Raw genomic sequence first — 18,547 nt, 5'->3', positions numbered from 1 at the left:
ATAGAAAAGATTCCTGAATTTTTTATTTACCAGCTATTTATTTCCTTACAGTGAGTTTATTACTACTGAATTAACTTGCATGTTTGAGATTCAAACTATACTGTACTATAGAATAGACAGTTAAAAAAAGAAACAAAACCTTTGTATATAACTCAAGCTCAAATGTATTCATTATAATAAGCCCTTAAATAACAAATATAATCGTAGTGGTATAATATTATTTTAGCACTTCATTCATGATTATAAAGTTTACATTCAGAAGTACTGAGAAAAAATCTTGCAGGATCCTATACAAACTTTGATGAAACTAGTTACAAATCAGTCAATATCACAGCAGCTTATGTTGATTAACAGTTCAAATGAAGCCTAGGATCTCTGACTCAGCATACTATAGAAAAACACTAGGAAACATGTGTTGAATAAAAACAAGTAATTCACATTCTCCTCCTAAATAAGAACCCTTGTTCATGCATACCTGAGTGTCACTATCTCTGATCACCCATGCCGCAATTTAAAAATAATGATTTGGTGTCACTGCTAGGTCTACAAGGGCTAATCCAGTTTTAAGTGATGATGTAATGAGTGATCTAGAATAAATGCCAATCTCATTTTTTTCAGCATTTGCTTTGTCAAGAAAGTAGAGAAAATAAGGCATCTCTCTCTGAAATTCTGAGGCCAAAAAGAAGACCAAGGTTAATCAACAATAAATATATCATTTTTGTAGTCACCTCAGAAAATATTGGCTAAGCAAGTATAAAAGCCTCATGAAAGCTTAAAATAGGGTACAGTACATAGAAAACCATCTTATACCAACAGGTCAAGACTAGAGATATCTGAGCAGGTAGAAAAGCTACTTTGTGTTACTATGCCCTAGTGACATACTGTGAAACACTGGGACTGAGATTCAACTATATTCAAGACTACACTGAGAACCTATTACAAAGCCTTCATTCATTTCTCTTTGTGTTTCAAATTTTACCTCAGAAAGAAAACAAAAAATTGATGATAAGCTACCAGATATAAAGATAACAAAAGACTAAAATCTAAGTAGTTGATTGACTGATAAGGCTCATCTGCCTGTTACTTTTTTATTTCTTCTATTAGGAATTAAATGGTCCCTGTATCATGATTGCTGTAAACTGAAACTATATACAGATTTAAGTAGAAGATCAAAATTATATGGACTGGAGAGGTGGACATTTGGAATAAGAAGAGACATATTTGCTACATTCTAAGATATATTTTAATGCTTATTTATTTGCTTATTCACTCAATGACTATTTATTAAACACCTGTTATATGTCTCTTTTAGGTTCTGAAGCTACAGCAGTGAATCAAACACACAAAAGTAGCTGTCCTCTTGGAGCTTACATTCTGGTTGGGGACTATATCCAACTGTACTTGAATCCAATCTTGGGTGTCTGCTAGGCATATCAAACTTGACAAATCCAAATAATTCTCAATCTTCTTCCCCTTCAAATATATTTCTCCCCCAGTCTTTCCTAGCTCAGCAAGTGTCATCTCCATTTACCCTCTTGCTTATGCCAAAAATGTGAGAGTTATTCTTGTTTTCCCTCATTCCCTCACTCTTCCTCTACAATCTATCATCAAATGCTGTTGGCTCTACCTTCCAAATCTTTTCAACACCTGCTACAACACTGGTCCACCGTTTTTCAGCTATACTGACATAATAAATTTTCTAACTTTCCTGCTTCAGAAGCAGGAAAGGGGGAGGGTAGAGAGAGAGAGAATACAAAATAAAACAAATAAAAAAACTATTTTTAGTTGATCACTTAAGAGAGTTGGGAATTAAGTTGCAGTTGATTGGGATAAATGTAGATTCTAAATACATATATATATTTATGTATATATACATAATTTATATATATAGTTTAATGTTTGAATTTGTAATTATAAATATATTAGTAATTATAAAATACAATTAAATTGAAATGCAATCACTAAATTTAAAATTTAGAAAGTGATTTTCCTATCCATGTTCATTGGAAAATTCTTAAAACAATGACAACCTGGTAGCAAAGAACATTCTCATTGCCCACATTGTGGTCTTGATATATAATTTTCATATAAAACAGACCAAGACTCCTTGAAAATAATGGAAGGAACCATACAAAGTCTACATGGAAACATTTTAGCTTAGATAGCAAAAAATATCTCAAATATACCGAGGGTCATGGTAAAGGACTCAGTAGTAATTGAAGAGTCTTACACTCAGTGAAGATAAGAAAATTTAAGCATTGAAAGTAAGATCATTTGAACACCTAAAATATATTTAAGTATACGAGTTCATCATGATACTAAAAAATAATAATTATTATCTTCAAATGCTGGTAAATAGACTCATTATATTGTGAAATAAATGTAAAAAATTAGGCATGTACCCGTTTTCTACAATAACTGTTCTTTTGGATAATCACACAGCAGAGAGAAGTTTACTTTTAAGGGAGAACTGCAGATAATAAAATAATGCAATAGATAGAATTATAATATTGTTTTATATACTCAAATGAATTAGTTAATCTAGATACTGATCAACTGCTAACATCAGAAAACAAGATAAACACACTTTATGCACCTCATTTGAGACAACACTATTGCTAAAAAAAAAAAAGAAAAATTAATAAATGTGAATCTTATCATGCCTCCAGTTCTAATCTATAGAGAAATACACAAGAACATTGGCTCACAAACTCTATAATTTCCCAGGTGAAATGTGAGAGGCCAAGGAGAGACCAAAGAAAGAAGCAAACCATTTCAGATTGGTAGGTGGCAGGTTTAATAAGCAAGAAAACTTACTTACAAGGTTCATCTTGGGTGGCCACCAGATTAGTAGATCTCCTCACCTGTCCACCAAAAATCTTAAAAGTTGTGCGGAGGCCTTACTGGACTCAGTCATGTTTACCCTCCAGATGGTCTCAATAACACATTGCTTTCTCTCAGGTCTAATCCCTTGAAAATGGTTGCCACTGTTGAAATGGAGGGTGGAGCTACATTCCAAGGATAGAGGAAAGGGCAGGGAGCCTCTGATTGCCCAGGTCCAGCTCGAAGGTCAACTGGCAGTCATGTTCTCTCCATGACCTCTTCTGAAAAAGAGAGAAGAACATGTTAAAAGACACATGAGGGATGCAATCAGCGAAGACTAAACTGTAGGAAACTACTGGACAAGGGATCTTATTTCTAAATCAATAAATAAGTTGCAAGTAATTTAAAAAGAGAGATGAGAGAATACTTACATACTAAAAGGGAATTAAGAGATATCTGAACTAATTGCAATGTTTAGTACTTAGTTGATTCCTAATTAAAAAAAAAACTAAAAACAATTGTGGCATTTGTGAGAAAATTGGGAAAATTTGAAAAATGATTAGATCTTTTCCAATATTAGGAATTTATTGTTACATTTTTAGAATAATAATGAAAACACGGGTATCTTTAAAAAAGGGCTATTTCAGAGAAACATACTGAAGTGTTTACAGATGAAATTATACATCTTAGGTTTGCTCAGAAATGACTTAAAAAGAGGAAATAGGTAGAAGTATAAATAACACAAGATGGACCAGGTGTTGATAACTGTTGTTGATGGGTAATGGTGAAGGATTTTATTATGCTTTTCTTTCTATTTCTAGATACAGTTGAGTTTTTCTATAATAAATTAAGAACAAATGTAAAAATACATCAACATGATATAAAATATTTAAGTAAAGTTTTTGAGACAAGAAAATCCAACTGTGTTCCTTTAGTTGTCATGTCATTTGTTAATGTTTTGAATCATTTTAAATCAGACAAAATGTTATACTGGAGGATTCATGCTTTTAGCATATATTTTGTTTGTTTTTGCAGGAGCAGAATTTTACTTTTGGGGGGCAAAAACTGCTATGTACCAGTACTTTTAATGTTGTGTACATCAAATTATAGTAAAAAGACAAATATTAACAAGATGCAGTCCTTCTGTTTTCATGAATGGTGCAACTGCATTATAGTAAACCCAGCTTATATTCTGCCATCACATGGGGTTCTCCCATTCCTTTATTTTGTTATGGTTCATTAAAAATATCTTTAAAAAAACCAATAGTTTCATCATTACTACTCAAAATATCCAGTGAAAGATTTGAGCCAGGACAAAATGGAAGATACTGAATCCACTGCAGTTCCTTGAATTCCATTTGTAACTTGTAATTTTCGTAGAGCACATAGACCCTGGGTGTGTCTTAATGTGGATAAATTCATTTCATTTTGGCTGAGCTGTATTTTTGTCAGCTAGGGCTGCCATAACAAAACAGCCACCACAGACCGGGTGGCTTAAACAGAAATTTATTTTTCCACATTGTGAAAGCAGGAAGTCCAAAATCAAAATACTGGCAGGGTGGGTTTCTCCCAAGGTCTTTGTCCTTGGCTCACAGACAGCTGCCTTCTTTCTATGTCCTCACATGGCCTTTGCACATGCAAATCTCTGCTGTTTCTTCTGCTTCTTATGAGGACATTGATGAAATTATGGTCTCACCCTTATGACCTCATTTCACCTTAATTACCTCATTAAAGGCCCTATCTCCAAGTGCTGTCACATTGGGAGTCAGGGCTTCCATTTATGAATTTGGGGGCTACAATTCAGTACCTAACAAGCTGCAAAGTTGTTTTTTTTTTTTTTTCCCTGATAATTCAAGAGAATGACTGGGGAAAATTAACTTTTCACATAAGAAAAGTCTTTCCAAAGAAAATCATGACTTTCAAAAGGTCCACTTGTTGAAAGTTTAATAACTGGAATACTGTCCTTTACCTGGGATCCAAGTCCTCTGATATCTATCTCAGCCTGTTCCAAACACAACTTCTCAGCCCTCAGACATCAGCTAACACTCATTTCTAATTCTAGAGGTTGACCCCCCACATCTGCTGGCAAATGTTTTAAAATGTGTACAGATTTGTGGCCCCCAAATTTAAAAGTTAGAGATGGCAAATACACATATGAAAAGATGCTTCACATGATATGTCATTAGAGAAATGCAAATTAAAACAACGAGATACCACTACACACCTGTCAGAGTGGCTAAACTCTAGAGCAGGCAACACCAAATACAGATGAAGTATGAAGCATCAGGAATTCTCATTCATTTCTTGTGGGAATGCAAAATGTTAGAATCATTTTGAAAGACAGTTTGGAGGTTTCCTACAAAACTAAACATAGCCTCTTACCATATGATCCAGCAATCGCGCTCCTTGGTATTTACCCAAAGAACTGAAAATGTATATCCACACCAAAACCTGCTCATGGGTGTCTACAGCAGCTTTGTTTATAATTGCCAAAACATGGAAGCAATTAAGATGTCCATCAGTAGGCGAATGGATAAACTGTGGTGCATCCAGGTAATGGAGTATTATTTAGTGATAGTAAGAAATGAACTATCAAGCTATTAAAAAACATAAAGGTAACCTAAATGCATATTCCTCAGTGAAAGAAGCCAATCAGAAAAGGTTAATTACTGTATGATTCCAACTATATGACATTCAGGAAAGACAAAACTATGAAACAGTAAAAATATCAGTAGTTGCCATAGCTTAGGGGAAAGAGAGGGATGAATAGGCAAAGTGTAGAAAATTTTTAAGGCATTGAAAATACTGTGTATGATACCATAATAATGGATACATGTCATTATATACTTGTCAAAACCCATAGAATATAAAACACCAAGAATTAATCCTAATCTAAACTATGGATTTAGGGTAATTATAATATGTTAATGTGGATTCATCAGTTATAAGAAATGTACCATGCTACTGAAGGATGTTGATAATGGGGTAAGCTAAGCTTGTGTGGGGACAGGCTATATAGGAAATCTCATACCTTCTGCTCAATTTTGCTATGAACCTAAAACTGTTCTGAAAAATAAAATCTGTTTAAAAAATAGCAAGAATAAAATTTTTAAAAAGTAAAAAATGATTTGAATCTTATCTTTCATATGCTGTGTGATTTTAAGCAAGCTAATTAATATCTTTGTCCAGAGGTGCCTAGGTAGCTCAGTTGGTTAAGCATCTGCCTTCAGCTCAGGTCATGATTTTGGGGTCCTAGGATCGATCCCTACAAGCCCTGAGTCAGTCTCCCTGCTTCTCTTTCTCCCTCTACCCCTCCCCCTCTGTTCATGCTCTCTCTCTTGCTCTTTCTCTATCTCAAATAAATAAATAAAATCTTTAAAAATACCTTTGTAGTCCAGTATACTTATCTATAAAATGCAATAATAAAGGCAACTGCCTCTCAGAATTATTGCAGATAATTAAAAATGGAAAAAAGAAAGATTTTACAAAATACTTTCAAATACTGACTTGTACTAAATTGAATGAGAGGTTTTCAGCTCAGACACAAATGAAAAACAAACACTGCAGATAGGACACCATTAATTCCTATATGCTGCTTCTTTAAGGGGAATCATAGAAATGCTTATTTCAATTAATTATTTTATAGATTCCCTAGATTTATGTTTATAAGTTTGCTCAATTTAAGAAAAAAAGAATCACTGCTTTGATGAGACAATATATACTCATGATACAAACTTAACTAAATCATATATGGTGAAAAGAAATTCTTCCTTCTCCCTCCTTCATCTAAGTTCCATCCCTAGTAGTAACTACTGTTACCAGTTTTGTATATGTTTCCGAAATGTTTTATGCATCTACAAACAATGAGAATGCTTGATTCTGGGAGTATTATTAGTCATATTAAAAAAAATCAATATTGTACAGACACTAACCAATCAGAATAGATTTGGCCTTAGACTGCGCTAAGGGTCCTGGAATCTCCTGGTTATGATACTGGCCCAGGGTCAGTAGGTTGGTAAGTGAGTGATGTCAGGATAGAAGCTAAGCAGTCATCGCCCAAACTCTGCACTAGGTGTGTATTGGTTAAAGAAACAGCAAAAAGGGAGGTGCTATAGGCTGAGAGGTAATAAAGGTGTATGGTATCCATTTCACAGCTTTTCCTGCACAAAATTTTTTGTATTGCAGATATCATACTTAAGGTACTATAAGGTACGTATATATAGTAATTAAGGAGCTGCCCAGAACCACAAGCTAGGATTTTTCTCATATCTATGTAATCATGATTCTAAAATCAAAGGTTTTTAACTTGACTAATCAGCCTTATTATTGCTGATTCCCTGAGTAAAGATTTCATTTATTCTCTTACCTAAAATTAATATTTTCTAAGCTCTAAGAATTTTTACTTCAATTTTCTTTGTTCTGTATTACCAGTCTTCCTCCTTTGCCCCCTCCCTATAATCCTAAGAACTGTCATTTTCTAGGATTTCAGGATGAGATTTGCTATACAATCACATTTTTCACTTTTTTTAACTTTAGAAATGCGACAGTCAGAATTTTGGACAGTTTTTCTTTAATTTCGATTATATACATGACTCATTCTGCCTTCTCAATCCCTTTCAAGAACAGGCTCAGAAGTAAGGCTCTTTAGGTTTGATTTATTTCAAATCTCATATAATGCAGTGTTCACTTTCAAGTGTATTCATTCAAAGTCTTTCTCTTTCTATACCTCAAAGTCAAGAGAGTTATTCCTATAAAAGAATTTCCCAAGCTACCACTGCTTATTCCATGTGAATACTGTGAGGAGATTGTAGGGAGAAATGCCCAAAGGAGGCACCAACTGCACAGGCTAAAACAAAATACAATGTCAAATAATACTTGTCTTCCTCTTTTCCTTTCACCCACTTATTATTAAGCACAGATACTCAAAAAGACTTAAGAGTCCATATGTGGTTCCAGAACACTCTGTTTATCAAATAATTTATGCTAATTGTTGTGTCCACAAGACAGTATGATAGAGTGGAAAGTGGGGTAGCTGGATGTGCTCCAATTTTCACTAACTAATGGATGATCCTAGGCATCCATTCTCTTAGCTCCAGATTCAACTTCCATAAAATCACATAATATCTATTTTGGGGCTATTTAGAAGATTAAGTGATATGTGTTATTTGAACCTTAAACCATTAAATGGAAGTTATATTTACTATCTCTGACAAATGTAAGTTTTTTGATAAGAGAGTTTTGCCCCAGAACCTCATTCCCTGTTCACTATACTTAGGAATAAACCAAAGAGGTAAGGGATCTGTACTCTGAAAACCATAAAACACTCATGAAAAAAACTGAAGAAGACACAAAGAAATGGAAAAATATTCCATGCTCATGGATTAGAAGAACAAATATTGTTAAAATGTCTATGCTATCTACAGCAATCTATATGTTCAATGCAATCCCTATCAAAATACCATCAACATTTTTCCTAGAGCTGGAACAAATAATCATAAAATTTGTATGGAACCAGAAAAGACCTTGACTAGCCAGGGGAATATTGAAAAAGAAAACCAAAGCTGGTGGCATCACAATACCAGACTTCCAGCTCTATTACAAAGCTGTAACCATCAAGACAGTACGGTACTGTCACAAAAACAGACATATAGATCAATGGAACAGAATAGAGAACCCAGAAATGGACCTCAACTCTATGGTCAACTAATCTTCAACAAAGCAGGAAAGAATATCCAATTGAAAAAAGACAGTCTCTTCAACAAATGGTGTTGGGAAAATAGGACAGCCACATGCAGAAGAATGAAACTGGACCGTTTCCTTACACCACACACAAAAATAGACTCCAAATGGATGAGAGACCTAAATGTGAGACAGGAATCCATCAAAATCCTAGAGGAGAACACAGACAGCAATCTCTTTGACCTCAGCCACAGCAACTTCTTGCGAGACACATCTCCAAAGGCAAGGAAAACAAAGGCAAAAATGAGCCATTGAGACTTCATCAAGATAAAAACGTTCTGCACAGAAAAGGAAAGAGTCATGTATTGAATGGAGTACTGGGTGTTATATGCAAACAATGGATCATGGAACACTACATCAAAAACTAATGATGTAATGTATGGTGATTAACATAATAAAATAAAATTAAAAAAAAAAGAAATAGGCAGAAGACATGAACAGACATTTCTCCAAAGAAGACATCCAAATGGCCCACAGACACATGAAAAAATGCTCCACATCACTCAGAGTCAGGGAAATACAACTCAAAACCACAATGAGATACCACCTCACACCAGTCAGAATGGCTAAAATTAACGTCAGGAAACAAATGTTGGCAAGGATGTGGAGAAAGGGGGAGCCCTCCTACACTGTTGGTGGGAATGCAAACTGGTGCAGCCACTCTGGAAACAGTATGAGGTTCCTCAAAAAGTTAAAAATAGAGCTACCCTACGACCCAGCAGTTGCACTACCAGGTATTTACTCCAAAGATACAAATGTAAGGATCTGAAGGGGTACGTGCACCGCAAGGTTTATAGCAGCAATGTCCACAATAGCCAAACTGTGGAAAGAGCCAAGATGTCCATCGACAGATGAATGGGTAAAGAAGAGGTGGTATATATACACAATGGAATATTAGCCATCAAAAAATGAAATCTTGCCATTTGCAATGACGTGGATGGAACTAGAGGGTGTTATGCTGAGTGAAATAAGTCAATCAGAGAAAGACATGTATCATATGACCTCACTCATGTAAAATTTAAGAAACAAAACAAATGATCATAATGGAAGGGAGGGACAAATAAATAGGATGTAATCAGAGAGGGGAACAAACCATAAAAGACTCTTAACCACAGAAAACAAACTGAGAGTTGCTGGAGAGGAGGAGGGTGGGGAGATGGGTAACAGGGTGATGGGCCTTAAGGAGGGCATGTGATGGAATGAGCACTGGGTGTTATATACAACTGATAAATCACTGAACTCTACCTCTGAAACTAATAATAAACTATATGTAAATTAATTGAATTTAAATTTAAAAAAGAATATATACAAATATTTAAAACTGGTTTAAAATTTGGCATATGAATTATATTCCTGGCAAGGAAGATAGAAAGGTAACACCGTGATAGAGTCAGACAAGGTCCAGGAACAGCAGTTCTGTGGACTTTAGTGGCATTTTCTTCAATACTAGAGATAGAATGATAAAATTGAAGAAACTTTTTCAGAAGGGAAATGTAGAACAAGAGATATAAAGTGGTATGTCTAAGGCAACAAAAACAATTATTGGTAAAACGTCCTACAACCCCAAATCCAAGGCTCTCTGATAAGCGTCCTCTCCTCTTATCATAGATAGGTATTATCTCTAAAACACTAATGCCAGAGTCCCAGGTAATGGGCAATTCAGCAGTGGAGATATGTGGGAACAGGCAGCTCTAACCAGCCTAACTCACTTCATACCACATAAGTAACTCTCAAGAGTAGTTATGGGGCTTACCAAACTTCTAAGGCTCTCAGCTTGGAAATATATGCCTGACGACTCATAACTATAAATAACGTGAATCCAACTAAGAGCTGATTCCCCCCCTTTTTTTTGCTTCCACCATTAACATATTTTATATATATTTTTTGTTGTTAATTTCTACTTTGATGGACATGAGAAGAATACCTTTCAATAAAGAAATTTAGGAAAATTATTGTCAGGCCTAAAGATAACATTCATTGACTGAATGCTAAACTGGACAGTTAATGAATAAGGTAATGAGACAGCATTGCAGGTTAAATAGTTCTTGTCTCTGTGCTAAAAACAAATAAAAATTCTTTAAGTTATAACTGATGTCTTGAAATTAAAGAAAAATATTTTTTAAATAAATGTTCTTCTAGCCTGTATAACTTACTATTTTGTGAATCAAACATTTCTTCCCAAATTAAGGAATCTTGATATTCATATTTCAAAAGTTGAGGATTTTTAAAAGTGTGAATAAATATAATTAAATATATCTTGTTTATAAATTTTTTATAAGTTCCTTCTTTTTTAAATTTTTTATTGTTATGTTAATCGCCATATATTACATCATTAGTTCTTGATGTAGTGTTCCATGATTCATTGTTTGTGCATAACACCCCGTGCTCCATGCAGAATGTGCCCTCTTTAATACCCATCACCAGACTAACCCATCCCCCCAACCCCCTCCCTCTAGAACCCTCAGTTTGTTTTTCACAGTCCATCGTCTCTCATGGTTCGTCTCCCCCTCCGACTTACTCCCCTTCATTCTTCCCCTCCTGCTATCTTCTTCTTTTTCTTTTTTCTTAATATATGTTGCATTATTTGTTTCAGAAGTACAGATCTGTGATTCAACAATCTTGCACAATTCACAGCGCTCACCATAGCACATACCCTACCCAATGTCTTATCACCCAGCCACCCCATCCCTCCCACCTCCCACCACTCCAACAACACTCAGTTTGTTTCCAGAGAGTAAGAATTCCTCTTATCAGTGAGGTCATATGATACATGTCTTTCTCTGATTGACTTATTTCACTCAGCATAACACCCTCCAGTTCCATCGAGGTCATTGCAAATGGCAAGATCTCATTCCTTTTGATGGCTGCATAATAGTCCATTGTGTATATATACCACATCTTCTTTATCCATTCATCTGTCGATGGACATCTTGGCTCTTTCCACAGTTTGGCTATTGTGAACATTGCTGCTATAAACATTGGGGTGCACGTACCCCTTCAGATCCCTACATTTGTATGTTTGGGGTAAATACCCAGTAGTGCAATTGCTGGATCGTATGGTAGATCTATTTTCAACTGTTTGAGGAACCTCCATACTGTTTTCCAGAGTGGCTGCACCAGCTTGCATTCCCACCAACAGTGTAGGAGGGTTCCCCTTTCTCCGCATCCCCGCCAACATCTGTCGTTTCCTGACTTGTTAATTTTAGCCATTCTGACTGGTGTGAGGTGGTATCTCATCGACGTTTTGATTGGATTTCCCTGATGCCGAGCGATGTTGAGCACTTTTTCATGTGTCTGTTGGCCATCTGGATGTCTTCTTTGGAAAAATGTCTGTTCATGTCTTCTGCCCATTTCTTGATTGGATTATTTGTTCTTTGGGTGTTGAGTTTCATAAGTTCTTTATAGATTTTGGACACTAGCCCTTTATCTGATATGTCATTTGCAAATATTTTCTCCCATTCTGTCGGTTGTATTTTGGTGTTGTGGACTGTTTCTTTTGCTGTGCAAAAGCTTTTTATCTTGATGAAATCCCAAGAGTTCATTTTTGCCCTTGCTTCCCTTGCCTTTGGCGATGTTTCTAGGAAGAAGTTGCTGCGGCTGAGGTCGAAGAGATTGCTGCCTGTATTCTCCTTTAGGATGTTGATAGACTCCTGTCTCACGTTTAGGTCTTTCAACCATTTGGAGTCTATTTTTGTGTGTGGTGTAAGGAAATGGTCCAGTTTCATTCTTCTGCATGTGGCTGTCCAATTTTCCCAACACCATTTGTTGAAGAGACTGTCTTTTTTCCATTGGACATTCTTTCCTGCTTTGTCGAAGATTAGTTGACCATAGAGTTGAAGGTCCATTTCTGGGCTCTTGATTCTGTTCCATTGATCTATGTGTCTGTTTTTGTGCCAGTACCATACTCTCTTGATGATGACAGCTTTGTAATAGAGCTGGAAGTCCAGAATTGTGATGCCGCCAGCTTTGCTTTTCTTTTTCAAGATTCCTCTGGCTATTCGGGGTCTCTTCTGGTTCCATACAAATTTTAGGATTATTTGTTCCATTTCTTTGAAAAAAGTGGATGGTATTTTGATGGGGATTGCATTGAATGTGTAGATTGCTCTAGGTAGCATTGACATCTTCACGATGTTTGTTCTTCCAATCCATGAGCATGGAACGTTTTTCCATTTCTTTGTGTCTTCTTCAATTTCTTTCATGAGTATTTTATACTTTTCTGAGTACAGACCTTTGCCTCTGGTTAAATTTATTCCTAGGTATCTTATGGTTTTGGGTGCAATTGTAAATGGGATCGACTCCTTGATTTGTCTCTCTTCTGTCTTGTTGTTGGTGTATAGGAATGTCACTGATTTCTGTGCATTGATTTTATATCCTGCTACTTGAATGAATTCCTGTATGAGTTCTAGCAGTTTTGGAGTGGAGTCATTTGGGTTTTCCACATACAGTATCATATCATCTGCAAAGAGTGAGAGTGTGACTTCCTTTTTGCTGATTTGGATGCCTTTGATTTCTTTTTGTTGTCTGATTGCTGTGGCTAGGACTTCTACTACTATGTTGAATAGCAGTGGTGATAGTGGACATCCCTGCCGCGTTCCTGACCTTAGGGGAAAAGCTCTAAGCTTTTCCCCATTGAGAATGATATTCGCTGTAGGTTTTTCATAGATGGCTTTGATGATATTGAGGTATGTACCCTCTATCCCTATACTCTGAAGAGTTTTGATCAAGAAAGGATGCTGTACTTTGTTAAATGCTTTTTCTGCATCTATTGAGAGGATCATATGATTCTTGTTCTTTCTTTTGTTAATACATTGTATCACGTTGATTGATTTGCAGATGTTGAACCAGCCTTGCAGCCCAGGGATAAATCCCACTTGGTCATGGTGAATAATCCTTTTAATGGACTGTTGGATCCTGTTGGCTAGTATTTTGGTGAGAATTTTTGCATCCGTGTTCATCAAGGATGTTGGTCAGTAATTCTCCTTTTTAATGGGGTCTTTGTCTGGTTTTGGGATCAAGGTAATGCTGGCCTCATAAAATGAGTTTGGAGGTTTTCCTTCCATTTCTATTTTTTGGAACAGTTTCAGGAGAATAGGTATGAATTCTTCTTGAAATGTCTGATAGAATTCCCCTGGGAAGCCATTTGGCCCTGGGCTTTTGTTTGTTAGGAGATTTTTGATGACTGCTTCAATTTCCTTAGTGGTTATAGGTCTGTTCAGGTTTTCTATTTCTTCCTGGTTCAATTTTGGTAGTTGATACAGCTCTAGGAATGCACCCATTTCTTCCAGGTTATCTAATTTCCTGGCATAGAGTTGCTCATGATATGTTCTTATAATTGTTTGTATTTCTTTGCTGTTGGTTGTGATCGCTCCTCTTTCATTCATGATTTTGTTGATTTGGGTCATTTCTCTTTTCTTTTGATAAGTCTGGCCAGGGGTTTATCAATCTTGTTAATTCTTTCAAAGAACCAGCTCCTAGTTTCGTTGATCTGTTCTACTGTTCTTTTGGTTTCTATTTCATTGATTTCTGCTCTGATCTTTATTACTTCTCTTCTCCTGCTGGGTTTAGGCTTTCTTTGCTGTTCTTTCTCCAGCTCCTTTAGGTGTAGGGTTAGGTTGTGTATTTGAGACCTTTCTTATTTCTTGAGAAAGGCTTGTATTGCTATATACTTTCCTCTCAGGACTGCCTTTGCTGTATCCCAAAGATTTGGAACAGTTATGTTTTCATTTTCATTGGTTTCTGTGAATTTTTTTAATTCTTCTTTAATTACTGGTTGACCCATTCATTCTTTAGTAGGATGCTCTTTAGCCTCCATGTATTTGAATTCTTTCCGACTTTCCTCTTGTGATTGAGTTCTAGTTTCAAAGCATTGTGGTCTGAAAATATGCAGGGAATAATCCCAATCTTTTCGTACCTGTTGAGACCTGATTTGTGACCTAGGATGTGATCAATTCTGGAGAATGTTTCATGGGCACTAGAGAAGAATGTGTATTCCATTGCTTTGGGATGGAATGTTCTGAATATGTCTGTGAAGTCCATTTGGTCCAGTGTGTCATTTAAAGTCTTTATTTCCTTGTTGATCTTTTGCTTAGATGATCTGTCCATTTCAGTCAGGGGGGAGTTAAAGTCCCCCACTAGTATTGTATTGTTGTCAACGTGTTTCTTTGCCTTTGTTATTAATTGCCTTATATAATTGGCTGCTCCCATGTTCGGGGCATAGATACTTACAATTGTTAGATCTTCTTGTTGGATAGACCCTTTAAGTAGGATATAGTGTCCTTCCTCATCTCTTATTACAGTCATTGGTTATAATCTAATTTGTCTGATATAAGGATTGCCACCCCAGCTTTCTTTTGGTGTCCATTAGCATGATAAATGGTTTTCCACCCCCTCACTTTCAATCTGGGGGTGACTTTGGGTCTAAAATGAGTCTCTTGCAGACAGCATATCAACGGGTCTTGTTTTTTAATCCAATCTGATAGCCTGTGTCTTTTGATTGGGGCATTTAGCCCATTTACATTCAGGGTAACTATTGAAAGGTAAGAATTTAGTGCCATTGTATTGCCTGTAAGGTGACTGTTACTGTATATTGTCTCTGTTCCTTTCTGATCTATGCTGCTTTTAGGCTCTCTCTTTGCGTAGAGGACCCCTTTCAATATTTCTTGGAGGGCTGGTTTCGTGTTTGCAAATTCCTTTAGTTTTTGTTTGTCCTGGAAGCTTTTTAACTCTCCTTCAATTTTCAATGACCACCTAGCTGGATATAGTATTCTTGGCTGCATATTTTTCTTGTTTAGTGCTCTGAAGATATCATGCCAGTCCTTTCTGGCCTGCCAGGTCTCTGTGGATAGGTCTGTTGCCAGTCTAATATTTCTACCATTGTAGGTTACATATCTCTTCTCCCGAGCTGCTTTCAGGATTCTCTCTTTGTCTCTGAGACTCGTAAGTTTTACTATTAGATGTCGGGGTGTTGACCTATTTTTATTGACTTTGAGAGGGGTTCTCTGTGCCTCCTGGATTTTGATGCCTGTTTCCTTCCTTACATTAGGGAAGTTCTCTGCTATTATTTGCTCCAATATACCTTCTGCCCCTCTCTCTCTTTCTTCTTCTTCTGGGATCCCAATTATTCTAATGTTTCATCTTATCGTATCGCTTATCTCTCGAATTCTGCCCTCGTGATCCTGTAGTTGTTACTCTCTCTTTTTCTCAGCCTCTTTATTTTCCATCATTTGGTCTTCTATATCGCTGATTCTCTCTTCTGCCTCATTTATCCTAGCAGTTAGTGCCCCCATTTTTGATTGCACCTCATTAGTAGCCTTTTTGATTTCGACTTGGTTCGATTTTAGTTCTTTTATTTCTCCAGAAAGTGTTTTTCTAATAACTTCCACACTTTTTTCAAGCCCAGCTAGTATCTTTTTAGTCATGATTCTGAACTCTAGGTCCAACATCGTACTAATGTCCGTATTGAGTAGTTCCCTGGCTGAAGGTACTATCTCTTGTTCTTTTTGCTGAGGTGATTTTTTTTGTCTTGTCATTTTGTCCAGAGGAGAATAGATGAATGAGAGAACAAAATGCTAACGGGTTAACAATGTCCCCAGCAAATATACTCTATACAAATCAGAAAAGACCTGAAACCAGGGGAAAAGAAAGAGAAAGAAAGGAAAAAAAAAAAGAGAGAGAAAGAGAAAAGAAAGAAAAAAAAAACAAAGAGAAAAAGATAAATACAAAAACAGAACAATACGAAAAAAAAAACGAATATGATCAAATATGATCAGGCTAGTGCATAGATCAGTGCCCCACACTAGATTTTGGGCGTATTTTGGTCTGTTAGAAAAAAGTGCCTCCTAAGATTTTAAAGGAAGAAAGACTTATATATGTACAAAATAATGATTGATACAATGAAGGGATGGAAGATGACTGTAAAGATGAAAATTATAAAAGATCTTATAAAAGGAATTGATACGATAAGAAGTTGTTTGAAAAAAGAAAGAAGATTTAAAAAAAAAGAAAGAAAAAGAAAAAACAAAGGGAGAGAATGTGATCAGGCAGGAGACTAGAACAAAGCCATACACTAGTGATTTAGGGTATATTTTGATCTGTTAGAAGAAACTGTATGTCAAAATTTTAAAGAGAGAACAATTTATATATATATGCCAAAAATAAGGCTAACTACTATGAAGGGATAAAATATGACTCTAAAAATGATAAATAAAAAATGTTTTTTTTAAAAAAAGGGATTGATAAGATGTTGGTTGAAAAAGGGAAAAAGAAAAAATTAAAAAAAAAGTTTAAAAAAATTAACTTTGAAAAACTAATGAATCATGGTAAAAAAAAGCCATGAATTCTATGTGCAGTATTCCCCCAGTGCTGGAGTTCTCCCATTCTCCTTGATCGGTAAACTTGGTCTTGGCTGGCTGGCTGTTTGTGCTGATCTTCTGGGGGAGCGGCCTGTTGCGTGGTTCCCAAATGTCTTTGCCGGAGGCAGAATTGCCCCGCCCTTGTCGGTCCCGGCTAAGCAAGCTGCTCGGGTTTGCTCTCAGGAGCTTTTGTTCCCTGCAAGCTCTGGTATAGCTTTGGAGGACCAGGGTGAAAATGGTGGCCTCCCAATCTCCACTCGGAGGAGCTGAGAACTTGGGGCCCCACTCCTCAGTGCGCCCCCAGAGAAAAGCAGTCACTCCCGTCTCCCCGGTCTCTGGCCGCACTCCGTGCTCACCCGGCCTGTGACCGAGCATTTCTATGTCTGGCACCTGACCCCGTGTGGAGTCTCCAAACCCAGCAGATCCCTGCGGTGCGCTTCCGCACCGCTCCTCCCCGGGAAGGAAGGGGAGTCTCCCCGGATCTGCCGCTTGTTGGGTCCCTGCTGGAGGAGCAGTGGCCCGACTGGGCCGCAGTCACAGTTTATGGCAACCCCGAGCTGAGAGCCCACGCCTCGGCTCCATCTCTGCAGCCGTCTTCCCCGCTCCGATACCTGGGAGCTCTGCCGCACTCAGGCACCCCTGGTCTTTCTGTGACCCCGAGGGTCCTGAGACCACACTGTCCCGCGAGGTTTCCACCCCCCGCTTAGCCACTGGTGCAACGTCCCTCAGCAGAGCCGGCTTCTAAATGTTCCGATTTTGGGCTCCGCAGCTCTAGCACTTGCCAGAAGCGGCCGATGGAGGCCCCCTCCCCCGCCGTCTATCCTCCCGAATATCGCCTCGGATTCACTTCTCCGCATGTCCTACCTTCCAGTAACTGGTTGCTTCTCTGTTCAGAGAGTTGTTGCTACTCTCCTCTTGGACCTCCTGTTGAGTTTGTAGGTGTTCAGAATGGTTTGATCCCTATTCAGCTGAATTCCTGAGACCATACGAAATCCAGGTCTCCTACTCCTCCGCCATCTTGCTCCTACCTATCTTGTTTATAAATTTTGATTTTTTTCCCCTTAAATTAGTAACATCTGGCAGCTTTACTAATCTTCAGTATAGACAAGCAAGACTATCGGCGATAGAGCATTTTTGTCCCTGCTGTATTTATTCAATGTAATTTAGTCAATGTAATGCATACTGACAGTATGACAAAAGATATGTAAAAGAATTTTGACATTCATCTCCACATTGCATAAACCCTGGAAGCTGAAACTTCCTAGGGAAGGTCTAATTCAGACAGGATGCCCAATAGTTAACAATTTCTGAGGAATGAAGCTCCTATTTTTATACACTGGACCACAGGAAAGTAATACCGAAAACTTGGCAATGCTCTCAGTTCTCATCCTGGCCTTTCCCAAACTGTGTACCGTAGGTAAGTCCTTCAATATTTGGGGGCCTATAATGTACAAAATGAGGAAGTTGAAGACATCATGGGTCCCCAAGTTTCTACTTCAAAGTCCCTTTTAAAAATTTATTCAAAAACTTTTTAATCTAATTTTAGACTTACAGAAATGTTCAAGAATAGTACAAAGAGTTTCTTATATCTCTCATGCTGCTTCCTTTAATGTTAATATCTTGCATTACCATAG

The 18,547-nt window shown here is 37.1% G+C and overlaps 1 pseudogene; it reads right to left on the bottom strand.

Moving 5' to 3' along the window:
• Positions 1-3,992: 3,992 nt before the first annotated feature.
• Positions 3,993-18,301, bottom strand: LOC113923607 (annotated as a pseudogene).
• Positions 18,302-18,547: the final 246 nt, after the last annotated feature.

The sequence above is a fragment of the Zalophus californianus genome, chromosome 8 (assembly GCF_009762305.2).
Source record: "Zalophus californianus isolate mZalCal1 chromosome 8, mZalCal1.pri.v2, whole genome shotgun sequence".
NCBI lineage: Eukaryota > Metazoa > Chordata > Mammalia > Carnivora > Otariidae > Zalophus > Zalophus californianus.
The sequence above is the reverse complement of the archived record's forward strand: the minus strand, read 5'-3'. Positions and strand labels throughout refer to the sequence as shown.